Here is a 16,540-nt window from a genome sequence, read left to right on the forward strand (position 1 = left end):
TCACCCATTAACTCTACCACCGGTGCTCTTGCTGCTAAGTTATTCCTTGAATGGCCCCAAAGGCAGCATCTGTGATCTATTGGACGTTTCATCATAGACAACTATTGCTCCCCTTCTACTCCATCTTGTAAAGCTCTACAGGAGCCATGGACATCTTAGATAAATGACTGAGAGCTATAGATAGCATGAAGCCAGAAACATTATTCACCAGGGTAAGCACTCCCTGCTGACATCTGATGTGATCAGAAGCTCACAATTTTGAGCGCTTACAATATCACTCAATATGACTGCTTTCTGAGGTTGATACTTTGAGTACACAACTTAACAGGTGTGAAAGCAGGAAATGGACCTAAAGAGACTCTGGAAGGTTGGTTGCAGGATTCTCAAAACCCACTTTTGAGAAATACTGTCAAAGTCTTGGAGGATGGGACTTGTCTGTACTGTCTACACTGCGTTTCTCCTGATTCAACCCAGTTCATAAATTGGAACTTCCTTAAAGGTTTCCTAGTGATCATTCTTGTCTAGTGCCTCAATAACTGTGGGACCTTCCCCTGGAAGGAATTTGAATCATCACCATGAGAGGAATGAGGTGAAGACAAACACAAGGAAGAAGAGAACCTGCTTCTAGGTCACCACACAGCCACTGAAAGCTCGAGCTTTGAGTGAGACAGAGAAGGGGGTCTTCTTGGAGAGGAGTGGCCTCAGGAACACGGATCAGAGAAGGGCCTACCTCCCCTCTTTAATGCCAAGTTGCTGCTCAGGAGGAGGCATGATCAAACACATGCCGTCATATGGCTCAGTCTTTTCTTCCTTGTAGCCTAAATACTAAGGATGCAGTGAGAACTTCCCGAAAAACCTTGGTATTAACATGGTGCTTGGTTCAGGGCCTGACTGTGGAACCAGTGGCCCGCTGGCAAAAATGATCTAACCAGCCCCTTCCCTTCCTACTCCTCTCTCATCTCTTTCTCTGCAACTCCATGTTCCCTCTCTTTCTTCCACTCTCTCTTGGAGCCCTCCTGTGTCTGCTTCCATTCATTTCAATCAGCTACAGAGAATGACAGAGGCACCAACGGCGGCCATGGGCTTTCTTTCAAAACCAGCCTCCAAGACGGTGCTTAACTTGTAAAAGTATGAGTGCCAGTGCCGAAGCTTTACTGAGAAGCCTCGGGTTGATGCAATTAAATGTCAATGCAATTATTATCAAGGCAGCGTAGCCTTAAAACCATCTCATGGCTCTTTGATACAATACCAAACCCACCTCACGTCTCTTTAATCCAATACCAGACGGTCCCTGTCCCTTAAACTCTCTCTTGCAGGTTCCTTCTTTCTCCCTTTGTGATGGTTTTTGTGACTTTCTCTTCCTGTGTCTTTCTGCCTTTTATGTTTTTCCCTCTCTTGCTCTTGGTTAATATTTAATGCAGATAGATAAGTGCCAGTCCCAAAAAAATAAGGGCCGATGACCCCCGTCTGCAACCACTGGTTCAAACTGAGCCCTGCTCCAAGGGCCGCACCCCTCATGGAAATGCCCGTGGAAATAAAAGGCAAATTCAGCCCTGGCTGCGTTTAAATACGTGCTGGCACACATGCAGGATGGGGAAGTGAACAGGTGAGAAGGGTTGGGGAGTATATGGACAATGGAGGGTAGGCAGGAGGCTCTAAGGCAGGCACAAGGGCAAGAGAAGGGGGCGGGAAGGGCTGAGGCAAGCACATGGACAATGAAGGGTGGGCAGAAGGAGTTAGAGCAAGCACACAGACAATGGAAGATGGGTGGGAGGGGTTTGGGCAAGCACTCGGCAAACAAAGTGTAGGAGGAAGGGAATGGGGAAACACATGGACAACAGAGGGTGGGCAGCAGGAGAATGGGTGAGAAGAAGATGAAGGAGATAGCTGGAAAACATGCACTCTGGTAAAGTGCTTAAACAAAAAGAAAAAGTAGCACTTGAATAAGTGAGCAGTGGAAGTACGCACAAGAATGTGTCCATGCTACAGGGGAGGGACAAACACAAAAAGAGGAATGAAAGCCTACGAAAGCCTCCTTCACCAAAGACCTAAGGCATTTGATCTTGCCAGCGTTAAAATCAATATATCCTTTTATCTTTGAATTTAATGCCATTCCAGGGCAAATACTTTTGGCAAAGAACATTGAAAACAACTGTTCAGGCTTTCATTTCATAAAGGCCTGTTGCTGTTTGATTGCTGAGGCAAGCACACAGACAGTGGAAGGTGGGCGGGAGGGCTGGAGCAAGCAGTCAGATAGCAAAGGGTAGGAGGAAGGGGCTAAGGAAGCACGTGGACAACGGAGGGTGAGCGACAGGAGAATGGGTGAGAAGTAGATGAGAGAGATAGCTGGAAAACACATGCACTCTTGTTGATGCTTAGCAAAAAGAAAAAAAAGTAGCGCCTGAAAAAGTGAACAGTGGAAGGACACACAAGAATGTGTCCCTGCTACAGGGAAAGGACAAGCACAAGTAGAGGAAGGAAAGACGATAAAAAAGTTGGCAAATTAGAGACAAGCAAATAAAGGGGACAATGTAGCAAAGCACTGGTCAGTAATTTGCAGCCTCTAAACCCACTGTAAGGTAACAAAATATGTCATAACAGTCAGCGCAGTCTAATGCCAGGCACAACAATCTTCCTCTTTCCTCCCCACCACAGACACCGCGAACTGCAACCATCGGAAAGCTCCTTGATGCAAAACAATTGCTACCAAAAGCAGAGAAGTATTTCAGACTGCAAACACTCCAGCCTCCATTGCCAAGGGCCAGAGTTAAAATCAATGCATTCTTTTCTCTCTGAATGTAATGCTTCTCCGGGGGAAATCATTTCGGCACAGAACATTGAATGCAACTGTTTCAGGTTTCAATTTCACAAAGGCCTGTTTCTGTGTAGATAGAGGCTCAAGGTGCTCTTTGGAGTTTTTTGTGTGATGCACTTTTTTCCGGAGGCCGTCAAAATGTTAGATTGGAGTAGTTCTAGTTGCTAATTTGCTTTTACTGGAACCTGGAGCACAGAGTTCTTATCTTCTAGCTGCTCGTACCTGACCAAATAAAGTGTTTGGTTCTGGCAGCGTTTAATCTCCATGGGCCTACATTTTGAATATTTGTTAATGTGAATAACTAAAGAAAATTGAACAATATCATGGTGCTGGTAGTTTGTGAAATCCGGTGTCAACCAGACTCCCGGCTGCTCAAAGTGCATTATCTCACGTTCATGAAGCTCCAGCTAAAACTAAAAAGTGCTTCACAAAGTGTCTGCTGCTTCTTGGAATTTCAACTGAGAGGTATCGATTACCTAAATGCAATGCTGTAGGTAATCATGTCGGTGTTTATATAGTGAGACGATGATTTAACACATCACTAGCAAATATAGAATATGTACACCACAGGCAACAGCAGTACAAGCTTCCATCGTCTGTCAATGTGCTAACTGTCACCACCCCATTTTCCCCTGCCATATAAAGCAGGGGTGTCCAAAGCAGTGCCCAAAGGGCCAGATTCATGCTAGTTTTTCAGGACTGACTGTATAAATTAAGGATTTCTCCTCGGGTTATGATGTAAAATTGCCTTACAAGGGTGTCTGGGAAATCTGGCAGGGGCACGGCCATTTAGAACCTGTGTTGGACAATCCCCTGCTCTAAGTTGGCTGTTGTGAGAGTTGTGCCTGAGGGTCTGTATTGGTAGGTATAGACTTCATCCTTTGGAATCTGGTTATCTGCCCCATTTACCATCCCATGGAATGTGCTAATATCTGTCTTGCATTGCCAAATTTCAATTTAACCACCATTCTATGTGTTATTTTTGTAAGTGTACGTCCAAATGAACCAATATTGCAATTTAAAACATTACAGTGCATCCATACTTTTACAATGCAAACAGTTATCATTTTACACCTTCATTCATTAAATAGATTTACAGTGAAATTCTATGTTCCACATAATGATCTGCCTATATTACATTCTCAGCGCTCTCTAAAGTGCATCCAATGTCTATCAATTCGCCATTGTTAAAGTTTTGCATGGTATTTTTTGGGAAAGCATCTCACGTTGTCTAAATTTCACTGAAGAAGCTTTCAGGATTGTCTCCAAACTTCCATTTTCGACATATGTTTCTTCACACATGTCTGCTTTCAAGGAGATTGATGCAATCTCTCCCCGAGTTCTTCCCACCTGAAATCCACTTAATGCCCACTTTCATAGCAATGTTCACTGCTCTACTTCTTTGAATCTTCATTCTAACCTGTATCTTCTAATTTTGCCATCACATTCACAATCTTTCATCCTGCTCCCACTGTCTAAGTTAAGGTACAGCTTCTTTCAATCACCACAAGTTCTCCTCCTGTTAAGGATACCCTCGCAGCCAAAAATATTGTCACAGCAGAATGGCAGTCCTTTCAACAGAAGAGCAGTCCTTTTTCCTGGCAGAGTATCTTCAGGTCCAAAACGGTACTGAAGGGTTTGTGTCTTAGGTCCAACATTTATATCTGGGCCTTCCTTTGAAGTAGGAGGAGTTTCTAGAGTTTTCCCTTTGAAGTTCACAGGCTTCCTGCCTTCCCTGCCCTGGCTTCAGATCAACCACATGGGGGATGTAGCCCTTTGTGTGGAGGCAGGACACAGCCTTTTTAAGTGTAAGTTGGACTGTGCCCAGCTGCGCTCCCCATCCTTCCAGTGATGGCACACCTAAGCTCTCTATTGTGTGGGGCTATCTAGGAGGAATACACAAAGCCCATCCATCTGCTAAACCGATTCACGTCACCCAGAGATGGCTGCATGCACATGAATGGCTAAGGCAGGAAAATGCCAACCTTCTAAAAGTGGCATTTTCAAAATTTAAGTTTAAATCTGACTTCACCATAAAATAGGATTTTTCATTACAATTCCAAAGACACTAAACATGATTTGTGTACCTGCTCCCATTTGAAAGTTGCACCTTATTAAATGTAATAAGGTAAATCTGATGTTATCCTATGGGAGAGGTAGATCTTGCAATACTAAAAAAAAAAAAGTATTTAAGCATTTTTTACTACAAGGAAGTGTAAAACTTTAAATTGCTTGTCCTACTTTTTAAATACATTACATCTGGGCCTATGAGCAATTTAGGGCCTAATCTAGGGATGACGTATAGATATATTAAAATGCCAGGTTGAAATAGTAGTTTATAACTGCACACTCAGGCTTCAATGACGACCTGAGACATGTTTGGAAGGATACTTGAGGGGGTGGCACAATAAGTTCTGCAGGCCTGCTATTAGCATTTAAATTACAGGCCCTGGGTACATGTAGTACCACTTTCATAGGGACTTATAAGTAAATTAAAGATGCCAACTGGTTGATAAGGCAATTTTACTATGTTTTAAGGAGAGAGCACATGTACTTTAGCACCGGTTAGTTGTAGTCAAGCATGTCCAACGGCCAGCAAAAACTAGTACAGAAAAGATAAAAGGGGTGTAGACAAAATGTTTGGGGGAAGATCATCCTAAACTCTAACAAAATGTTTGGGCGAAGATCATCTTAAGGTCTAACAAATTCCAAAGCTGGGCTATTCAGAACTGAAGGACAGAATAATGAGAGAGGCAAGAAAGTGTGTTGAGGTAACATTTATAAATCAAAGCATAGACCTCTTCCAAGACATCCCAAAACACCCTGAACAAAAGGTGAATGCTCTATACAATCTCTTCGGAGCTACGTCGGAGACAAATATGTTATCATGTGACATTTCCCTTCCCACTGTGGTTCCAGTTCAAAAATTCATACAGTACTCACAATTGAGGAAGCTCAAAAGGTTTTGGGACCCCCAAAGAACAGTCCTCACACATTTCCCAAACATGAAGAACAAGAGAATCACAAAAGGTACAAAACCTAAGGCAAAATTGTAAAAGGCAATGGTCCCAAGGTGGTAGACTCAAAATTGAAAGGCCTACAAGCATATTCTATTCGTATGGACCTACTGTTGCTAAGAGATCTCTTACAAGGGATATATTTCCTGACTAGGAATGTGAAATCTGAAAGAATGGCTAAACATCCCTATGAACTGTAAGCAGTGAACAACTAGGTGGTACAATGATATTGTAATGTGGGTTGGATCGGAGAGGTAATATGTACGAAAGCAGAGCATTGTGTTAAAAGATAGACAACTGTTTGAGAAAGAATGTAGCTTATTGTGGGAAAATGCACTAGCAGGAATTCTATATTTGGATGAGGGATTGGAGACCAAATGGGAAAGGGGGGTCAGGACAAACTTCGCCATTATGTTGGGATGAATATAATCCTATCTTTTGAGTGGTTTTTGAATTGTGATGAGGATGGAATGAGATGGTGGTGGGGTGGGACAAAGGGTCATGTTTGGGAGGTTTGTCTTCAAGTCAAGTCAAGATAGTCTTTATTTCGAATGTTTCATCTTAAAAGACATATTAATATTTCATCGGTACAGTTTAAATTTGATGTCAGATTAATAACATTAAAATATAAAAGCTATTTAATAAATAACAAGTTAAAAAACAGTAGTAAAAAAGTATTAAACATTATATGAGTTCGACTTGAAATGTATACCTCAATAGTGAGGAAATACTACACTAAAAATATGTAACAATGGTGAAGATCAACCTTTCCGAAGAAGCCATGCCCAACTAATATATTTGGCTAGACCGATGACCACAACGGGGGATGTGTCAGTCTTTAAGATCCTTCTAGCGACCTGAGCTGATGTGACACCTAGTTCCCGACACACTGGGCGTAACCACACTCGTCTAGGTTGATAATATGTTGGGCATACAAATAAGAAGTGGTCAACTGTTTCAACCATGTTTTTACAAGTAGGACATTTATTAGATCCATTGGGTGACCAGCTTGATGTGAGAGAACATAATGGAAGGGACCCAGTTCTGAATTGATGATATAGATTCCGATCCAGCTTTTTAGTTATTAGATCCCAATAATCTTCAAGGGCTGGGTGATCCTTAATAGACAGATATAATGAGGTTAGAGAACTACCAGTCAGGAGGGTGTAGCGTTTATTCAGAGACCAAAGCCAATAAGCTTCCCTAAAGGTTTTTTTTGGGGGAAAGACAGCCAGCGCAGGGTTAGTCCACAAATCACCCATGCCCATTTCTGACAGTATAAGTTTAATTTCCGACAGCCATTTTATTCTATATGATCCCCTCATGTCCTTTACCTCAAGCAGCGCCTTAGCATAGAGTGATAGCTCCGGTGTAGTCCAAAGGCGTCGCCACAACGCCAGGGGCCTAAACCGGATCACATCCTCAATGGGTTGGCAGCCCAGATCAAATAGCAGGGGGATGCGTGGAGTAGAGACGGGGAGTCCTGTCAGTGACCTCAAGAAATTATTTTGGGCCACCCTCAGGGAATCGAGATTGCTGAACCCCCATAGCTCAGTGCCATACATAACTGCAGGGAGAATTTTGGACCCATAAATTTGTATCAGAGGTGCTATAGGTTTTGTGTAGGATTGCCTATGTTCCTTTAATAGGGCACCACCTAATTGTGAGTGCTTAAGACTAAGCAATTCTATCTGAGGCCCCCAGCTTAGGTTGTCACTAAAGGTGACCCCCAAATAGGTGAATGTGGGGGTCTGTTCCAGCCTTACACTACCCATAACAACACTAGCTTTAATGGGGCGTGGGCCACGAAGGACCATGAATTTAGTCTTCCCCACATTAACCTCAAGCTCATGTTCGCGGCAGAATAACTCAAACCTAGAGAGAGCCAATTGAAGACCCTGTCTAGTTTTTGAGATAAGAAGCGTATCATCCGCGAACATGAGCAGGGGAACTTTCATTCCTGCCAGTGTGGGAGCATCAGTCGGGCAGTCAGAAAAATAACTAGTTACGCCGTTAATGAATAGGGGAAACAATGTAGGGGCCAGAACACACCCTTGTCTGACCCCTTTAGATACATCAAATCTTGGGGTTACTTCCCCGGGTTTTCCCCATCTAACCTGGGCGTATGTATTAGTGTGCAACTTAACTAGAAGCCGCAAAAATTCAGCTGGCATGCCCAACTCCCTTAAGACCTCCCACAATTTAGATCTTGGCACCAGGTCAAATGCGGACCTTAAGTCCACAAATGCTGCAAAGAGCATACACCCCCCCAAATAAACTTCCTTCCAGTATAAAAGCATAAACCTAAGAGCTTGGTCTATGGTTCCGACATGTGTCCGGAACCCAGCCTGAAAGGGCGTCAAAACCTCATTGTCTGAAATCCAGCTAGTGATGCGGCCCAGCAACAACCGAGCGGTAATTTTTTGGGCCGCATCTATGAGGCTAATTGGGCGATAGTTGGCTGGGGCAGAGCGGTCACCCTTCTTATAAATTGGCAAAATCTCTGCCCCAAACCAAGAATCCGGGACCGACGCTCCGCTAGCCAGAGCATTAGCTAGGGTTTTTAAATAAGGTACCCATAGATCCAGGTCTTGTTTGAAGAGGTCAGCAGGTATGCAGTCAGGACCTGGAGCTTTACCATTCGGGAAAGCTTCCAAGATTAACATCACCTCATTACTGGTAAACTCCAGTACACCAGCCTCACTAAGGGACAGCGAGGCAACTGGGGTGTTATCTGTGGACTTGAACTGGTTTTCAAAGTAGCTAACCTACTGGGCAGGTGCAACATGATTGGCCGGGATCATAGCCTGCGGGTTGCTACCCCATTTTAGGATTTGCCAAAAATGGCACATGTTTCTACCCTCACAAGCCTCAAATAACTCACGCCAGCGGGATTCGTCCCAGTTTTTCTTTGCTGACCTTTGAGCAGATTTATATGCAGCTCTACAACTCCTAATCGTCAACGAGTCCCTTAGTTTTATAGCAAGGAATAATGCTTTACGTGTCTTTCTGCACCCAGCATCAAACCACGTGTTTTCCCTACGACTAGTGGTTTTGGCAGTAGCTGGGGTACTTTTAATAAAAAAGGTTTTAAGGGCTGTAAATAGTTCACAATGAATGGCTGGAATAGAGTTAATGATCTCTTCCTTTGGGTCACAGCTGGACAGCTTGAACAAGGCGACATTAACCAACTCCCTGATAGCAGCCCGAACAGAGGGATCAGGGGCAATCTTGGGCCAGCGGACCCTTCTCACATCGTTTGACAGGATCGCTTGCACCTGTGGGGAACTTACATCATCCGACGCACATCCTGAAAAGCTACTATCGGAAAGGGTCATCATCAAAGGGTTATGATCGCTTTCCAACCTGTCCTTCACCACCATATCAATGACGTCCGCCCACAACTCACAGTTAACTAGGATGTAGTCAATTCTACTCCTACTTCTGCCATTGTCAAAGGTATACTTTCCTACCCTATCCGAAGTTGTTCTTCCATTAACGGCCCGCAACCCCATTTCTAAACAAAGCCCCTTTAAATACAGTGCAATTTGAGTCCATTTGCTAATGGGGTGTAATTCTAGTTGGGGGATACCCCACACAGAATCCTCGGCCTCTGAAAGTAGCCCGTCATCGAAGCCCAATGGTTCGAAACAAGCATTAAGGTCTCCAGCCACCACCCTGTGGCTAGTTCTTACAATATTGCGGAGTAGTTGGTCTAATGCAAAAACGGAAGGGGGACATTTACCACCAGGAACTCCCCTAAGGTAAATTTTAATTATATAAATGTTTAGACCCTTGGTAGAGGAAACATGTATAGCCAGTATATCGGGGCTGTCCGTGGGGACTTCCCTTACTTCTAAACCCTCGCATTGGCGTACCCAGATTGTCAGTCCGCCCACCGGACGACCTCTAATACCCCTCATAGCAGGTTTAAAGTAGTTTACATACCCTGCACGATAAATCGGATGCACTGCCCATGTTTCCTGGAAACACCAGATATCAGCCTGGTCTACAAACGCCACCCAGTCAGGGGATGCCGTTTTAGAAAGGAGACCAGCAATGTTCCAGGATGAGAATAATAGATTATTACTAACATTTGATGGATTCGTTAGCTGTGTATCCGTGATAGAAACGCTGATAGGGCAAGCGGGGGGTAGGCTTATGGGTACAGGACTAACAGGAGGGACGGGATCAATGACTAATGCCAAGGATTGCAAGGGGCCAGATGGATCCCGACAGGCACCCAATAAACTCCCGTCTAAAACAGGGCAGGGCGACAGTAAATTATCCCCCTGTCAATCATTGTCCTCCAAAGTGGACAATGCAGCATAACGATTTTTCAACCTAATTGGGTTTGAGCCTAATAAAGGGACACAAAGGGGGGCACGTTGTGGCAAGTGGGGCATTGCCCTAGCAGGCCTATAAAAGTAGCCTAGGGGTAGGATAAGGATCTCATCTTGAGAGGAAGCAAGGTACGTTGCCTGCTCCAAGATGTGTTCTACCAACAATGGGGACCTAAAACTTAATACAACACAATCGCCTCTCAGGGTCTTTTGATCATGTCCAACCCATGGCACCCGCCTACCCATTTTAAATTCTTCAAAAAGTGGCTGGGTCACCCCAATTTTTCTACCCAAGAAATACAAAGATTTGTTTTTCAGATTAGACCAGTGCTCACTAGACCCCTCATCCAAATGCGGGACATTGGCTAAAATGATTGTATAAGGTGTGGCTTCTGGGGGGAGATGAAGGCTCCTTAGTTCTTCCATTGCCACTAGTTTAGGTGAGGTAGACCTTATCAGTTACTCAGTTGGCTGGTAATTGGTCAGCGAACTACTGGCTGCATTATGGGAGGAGTGCAATCTTGAGGGTTGAGCCACTAGAGCTGGTAAGACCATGGGGTTATTAATGCGAGTGCCTATAGCAATTTGGGCCGTGTTTGACCCTGCACTAGTTCTACTGGCTACTTCTACATTATTCTGTGCAGAAGTTAATACTTCTAGAGGTTGAAGTTTCGTTAGATTAGCTTCAATATAATTCAATCTAGTTACTACAGTGTCGAGTTTGGCCAGGACTGGTTGTATAAGGATCGCTACTTGGTCCCTCAATAAGGTGCATAAACTGTCAAGGCTTGGCTGGTCTAGGCATAGCGTGTTACTTGTGCACTGAGGAGTAATGGATTGAGTTGGGGTCTGCACGCCCGTGGGGCCAGTGGGAGCTCGGGGGATGGGGGGTTTATTTTGTACCCTGCTTTTCCTCTTTTTACATGGGGGTTCTTTTACTTTGGGACCTGTTGCTCTATTATTCGCACGTGTAGAAACCATCACAGGAATAGATGGGGGACTAGGTATGAGTGGTGAATCAATATGACCAGAGCAAGAGGACTCATTTACTAAACCCCCTAATGAACGAGAGGCCATACATATGACCGGGGGGTTGTCATTTCCGACTGTGGGTGCAACACAAGACAGGGCGACTGGAGGTTCCAATGACAGCCTTCGTTCCACGGCTAATATTTTGTCAGTTATTTCAAGTTCAACCCTAGTAAGATAGTCATCAAGTGTGCCCACTAACCGACCCTCAGCCTTCCTTTTACTCATGTTTAGAGGATGACCACAGTATGTGCGGCTCGCCAACAACCCCACTCACTAATGCAAAAAGCTGCAAGTAAGACCCCAGCACAACTTATTGAGCGCTAGTCCCTGTAGCCAAGAGATGAGGCCCAGCCCAGCCTCTAACGGCCACTGACGGGCAAGGACGGGCCCGCCCGCGCGCGTCCTGCTCTGCGGAGGCACTTGTCGTCTTTTGTGGGGCCCCGGCTCGCTCCGATGACGTCGAGCGATGCGCCGGGCCCTGGTGGTGCTGGGAGGTGAAGTTCCGGCAGCCGTTCCCCTCACGGCGTCGAGGAAAGTAGCAGGGAGCAGGAGGAATCAACCCCTAGGCACAGCGTTCCCTTCACGGCAGGTGAGTAAGGACACACACTCACACTCCAGCCAGTTAAGCGCGTCCCGCGCTGCGGAGGCACCTGTCGTCTTTTGTGGGGCCCCGGCTCGCTCCGATGACGTCGAGCGATGCGCCGGGCCCTGGTGGTGCTGGGAGGTGAAGTTCCGGCAGCCGTTCCCCTCACAGCGTCGAGGAAAGTAGCAGGGAGCAGGAGGAATCAACCCCTAGGCACAGCGTTCCCTTCACGGCAGGTGAGTAAGGACACACACTCACACTCCAGCCAGTTAAGCGCGTCCCGCGCTGCGGAGGCACCTGTCGTCTTTTGTGGGGCCCCGGCTCGCTCCGATGACGTCGATCGATGCGCCGGGCCCTGGTGGTGCTGGGAGGTGAAGTTCCGGCAGCCGTTCCCCTCACGGCGTCGAGGAAAGTAGCAGGGAGCAGGAGGAATCAACCCCTAGGCACAGCGTTCCCTTCACGGCAGGTGAGTAAGGACACACACTCACACTCCAGTCAGTTAAGCGCGTCCCGCGCTGCGGAGGCACCTGTCGTCTTTTGTGGGGCCCCGGCTCGCTCCGATGACGTCGATCGATGCGCCGGGCCCTGGTGGTGCTGGGAGGTGAAGTTCCGGCAGCCGTTCCCCTCACGGCGTCGAGGAAAGTAGCAGGGAGCAGGAGGAATCAACCCCTAGGCACAGCGTTCCCTTCACGGCAGGTGAGTAAGGACACACACTCACACTCCAGCCAGTTAAGCGCATCCCGCGCTGCGGAGGCACCTGTCGTCTTTTGTGGTGCCCCGGCTCGCTCCGATGACGTCGAGCGATGCGCCGGGCCCTGGTGGTGCTGGGAGGTGAAGTTCCGGCAGCCGTTCCCCTCACGGCGTCGAGGAAAGTAGCAGGGAGCAGGAGGAATCAACCCCTAGGCACAGCGTTCCCTTCACGGCAGGTGAGTAAGGACACACACTCACACTCCAGCCAGTTAAGCGCGTCCCCTGAATGGGTACGAGGTGGTAATAAATGGTGCAACTGATCCCAAAACACTATGTACAATCTTATTAGGTAATCCTGAGCATATTCGTGCATTCTTAGGATCAGAATATTTTAGCCTCTGTTCAAGGTTATATAATAGAATGTATTGGGCTTACATTCCCCAGTCAAGCGTCATCTAGTCTGAAGAGAGGTGGGGAATGTGATCCTCGATGTTATATGTCTGCAGCAAACTCATTTACATAAAGCTGACACTCACTATGGGAAACATCCGTTATACCCCACGCAATGGTTTGCATCAACAGCATTAATAAAGGGGGAGTAATGGCTGCGATACACAAGGACCTTCAATTTGAAGAGAGCAGGGTAATACTGTATTCGAAGGAAGGCAGATACCTGTTTGTGGAAAGGAAAAGATTTTAGAATACTTAACATCTAAACCCCGAGCCATAGGCAGGACTCCTTTTTGAGAGAGACCGTAACTAAGATCAAGAAGTGGAAACCAAATTAATATGGGTGGGAAATGTTAATGTAGTCCCGATGTTCACTTGAATGACATCCACACAACAGGTATACTCAAGGAAGGATTTCACAGACCTTGAAAATAGAACTAAAAGACTTATATGGAGGGACAGATTCCCTAACAGTTGGAAATGTAGTTTTTTACATGACCACATATCTCATTCAAGGAATGACCTGATATGAGGGACCCAGAGGATTGCAAGTGGGACTCAAACAATTTTAAATGGCACAGCTACAATCTCTGACCATGCAATGTGGGAGGGGGTGGTGGGTCCTACCCGCAAAAGGCCATTTTGAAATTTAACAAAAGACAGCTCAGGAGTAGACTGGCAAACCAATCACTATGAGACACTATACATCAATATTTCCAAGAGAATCATTTTGGGGAGGTGGCTTCAATAAGGTATGTGATGTTTTTAAGGCTGTTATTAGGGGCAAATGTGTAGTGGTAAGAGCAAACCAGTGCAGAGTATGAAAAGCCCTCAGAACGTTAATGGAAGCCAAACTGTGCCAAGCTGAAAAGGTACATTAAAATCATTCAGAAAGGTCACCAGACTGAGGGCACTCCTTAGCTTCTTAGCCACAGAACAGTCCAAAAAAGTCTTCATATGCTTGAAAAAAAAGTTTATGAGTAAGCAAATAAAACAGGCTCACTTTTGCTTGAAGGCTACATTTGTTACTGCTCAAAAGGGTTCACGAATTGAAAGGGACGATGGTTCTGCACTTCATAGCAAATGGGATAAGACTGGCGCCTTCACTTCACAATGTTCCACACTATATATAGAGAACCAGGTGAACAAGGAGTAGGTGAAGACCTTCATATGGAATGCTAACCTCTCCATTTAGGGAAATAATAATCATGATGTCCTTGAGACACTAATAACACCAGATGAAGTGATAAATGCCATATTCTATCTTCATCCAAATAAGGCCCTTGGGCATGATTGTCTAAATAATATTTTTCATACCATTGTAGATCCAAGTTGGTCCCTAGTTAATTGAATCTGTACAATTCATTCCTACAAACAAATAAGATAACCCTCTCAATGACTGAGGAACACATCGCGCTTATACAAAAACATGGAAGCCCGAAGATCAATGGAAGCATATAGGCCAATAGCAGTGTTAAATACAGATGCAAAAACATTTACTAAAGTTCTGGTAAATAGACTTATGCCTCACTTAGCCTATCTTATACACCCAGATCAATCCAGGTTTATCCCCTGTCGACAGACAGCTGACAATATCCTGATTAACACAGGAAAAAGATCTAAAAACTCTTGAAAGGACCATAGACACTTTTATATGGGCAGGCAAACAGGCACGCATATCAAGACGGATCCTGAAAACACAGAGGACATTGGAAGGCACGAGCGTGCTGGATATACAAAGCTATTGTCAAGCAGCTCAAATAAGGTTATTCTTTGAATGTTCTCATTATGAGATAGAAAGGCACTGGATGCACATGGATGTGGCAATGATGGGACAGGCTATTTCATGGACGACAATAAATGCTAGATCCCAAGTTTTCTATGTGTTTGAAATACTGTGCCCTACATTAAAGATATGGGATATTATTATTTTTTAAACGGTCTTTCTGACCTTCCCATTCACCCACACATCTCTGTTTTGCAATCTAGACTTTTCCCCAGAATGGAGGAGATGGGAATTTAAGAAGTTGTCTGATGGCGAATGTTGATTGCTCAAGGATCTGTGTGCAGGTCAAGAAATCAAGCCCTTTGATCAGCATAAAAAATAATTTAAGGTGCAAGAGGCTGACTGTCGACAATACTTTCAATTGAGGAACTGGACTATGCAACCAGGGAATACAGAGACAGCATGTGGGTCCCCTACTCAATGGGGAAAACTATTTGCCACCTACACCACATCTAAAGGTCTAATCTCAAACAATTGTGCCGCTCTCGTTGATGAGGTCCTCACTGTTAAATAGCTGTAAATGAAAAAGTGGCAACAGATATTAAGTACTGATATCAGAGCACGTTAATGGCAGAAAATGTGGGAAGAGATACCCAGAAAATGTAAAAGTGTCCATAAAAGGAAGCCCATGTATAGGCATGCCATTTTTTAAAATGATGCAGAAGGATTGTAAACCTCTGTTTTTTGCTGGAGAAATTGTGGAATGGAGTGAGATGAATTGGATGTGTGGTGGGCGTGTCAGAGATCAACTTTGTTTTGGAAGGATCCTGCACCACCTTAAGGGCATGGACAATTTGTGCTGATCCTTCTGTAGTGGTGCTGGGTATTAGACAAGTCAAGATAAAATCCATCTCCTTAACTGATAGGAGAATAGCTCCAAATAAGCTCCTTGCAGCTAAACAACTCCTGGCCTAAAAATGGAAAAGCACAGACATACCGTCAAAACAGGATTGGCCGATAATTTGTGAATAGTGATTGAAAAATTAACATGGAACTTGAATGACAAGGGTTACCTGGTGCCCATTGGTGGAATATCAGTCTGAGGGTGGATTGTTTCTGAGATGCCGGCCTTCATTGCGATCATTGAAGTTGATTCCTGGCTGATCTAATGGCCTATTTGAAGTCAGGATTGTTCTAATAATACTGTTTGTTATTAAATCATAAGATATTTGCATTCACTGTTGTATGTTCAAATGAATCTCATGCCCATTTATTGGTTTACAGTGGGAGAGGGGCGGAAAGAGATATGAGGGGGTTACACAACTGTTGTAAAATGTTTGTGATTAAAAATCCAATAGAAGACAAATGGAAAAAAAAGTCAACAGGTAAGTGCACAGAGGGAGGAATTGATGTACTACTTTTAACTCTACAGATGCGCCTTCGAGATATCTGTATAACTCCGCAACAGTACCTTCAAGATATATATATATATATATATATATATATATATATATATATATATATATATTACCTACTGGCGGTCGCCAGTAGGTAGTTATAGTTAGGACCCTGTTTCCATAGGAAATCCGCAACATTCTATTTGGAATAACTTTGGCGCCGGTCGACAAATCCTCGCGAAATTTTCAAAACTAATGGGGCGCTACGCTCCGCTCCTACCCTGAAAGTCTCGGGGGGATTCGTCAAGCGGGGGCTGAGAAAAAAGGGGGGTCCCAAAACGCGTTTTCCCCATGCATTTTTCCATAGGACCTTTAGACACAGCTACAGCCCGAACGGCTGAACAGAATTACTTGTAATTTTGCAGAGAGGTAGTCCTCAGGTCAAGGAAGTGCCTTTTGTAGGTCTGGTGTAAATCTGTTCAGTAGT

This window comes from Triturus cristatus, chromosome 4_1, assembly GCF_964204655.1.
Source record: "Triturus cristatus chromosome 4_1, aTriCri1.1, whole genome shotgun sequence".
Classification (NCBI taxonomy): Eukaryota; Metazoa; Chordata; class Amphibia; order Caudata; family Salamandridae; genus Triturus; species Triturus cristatus.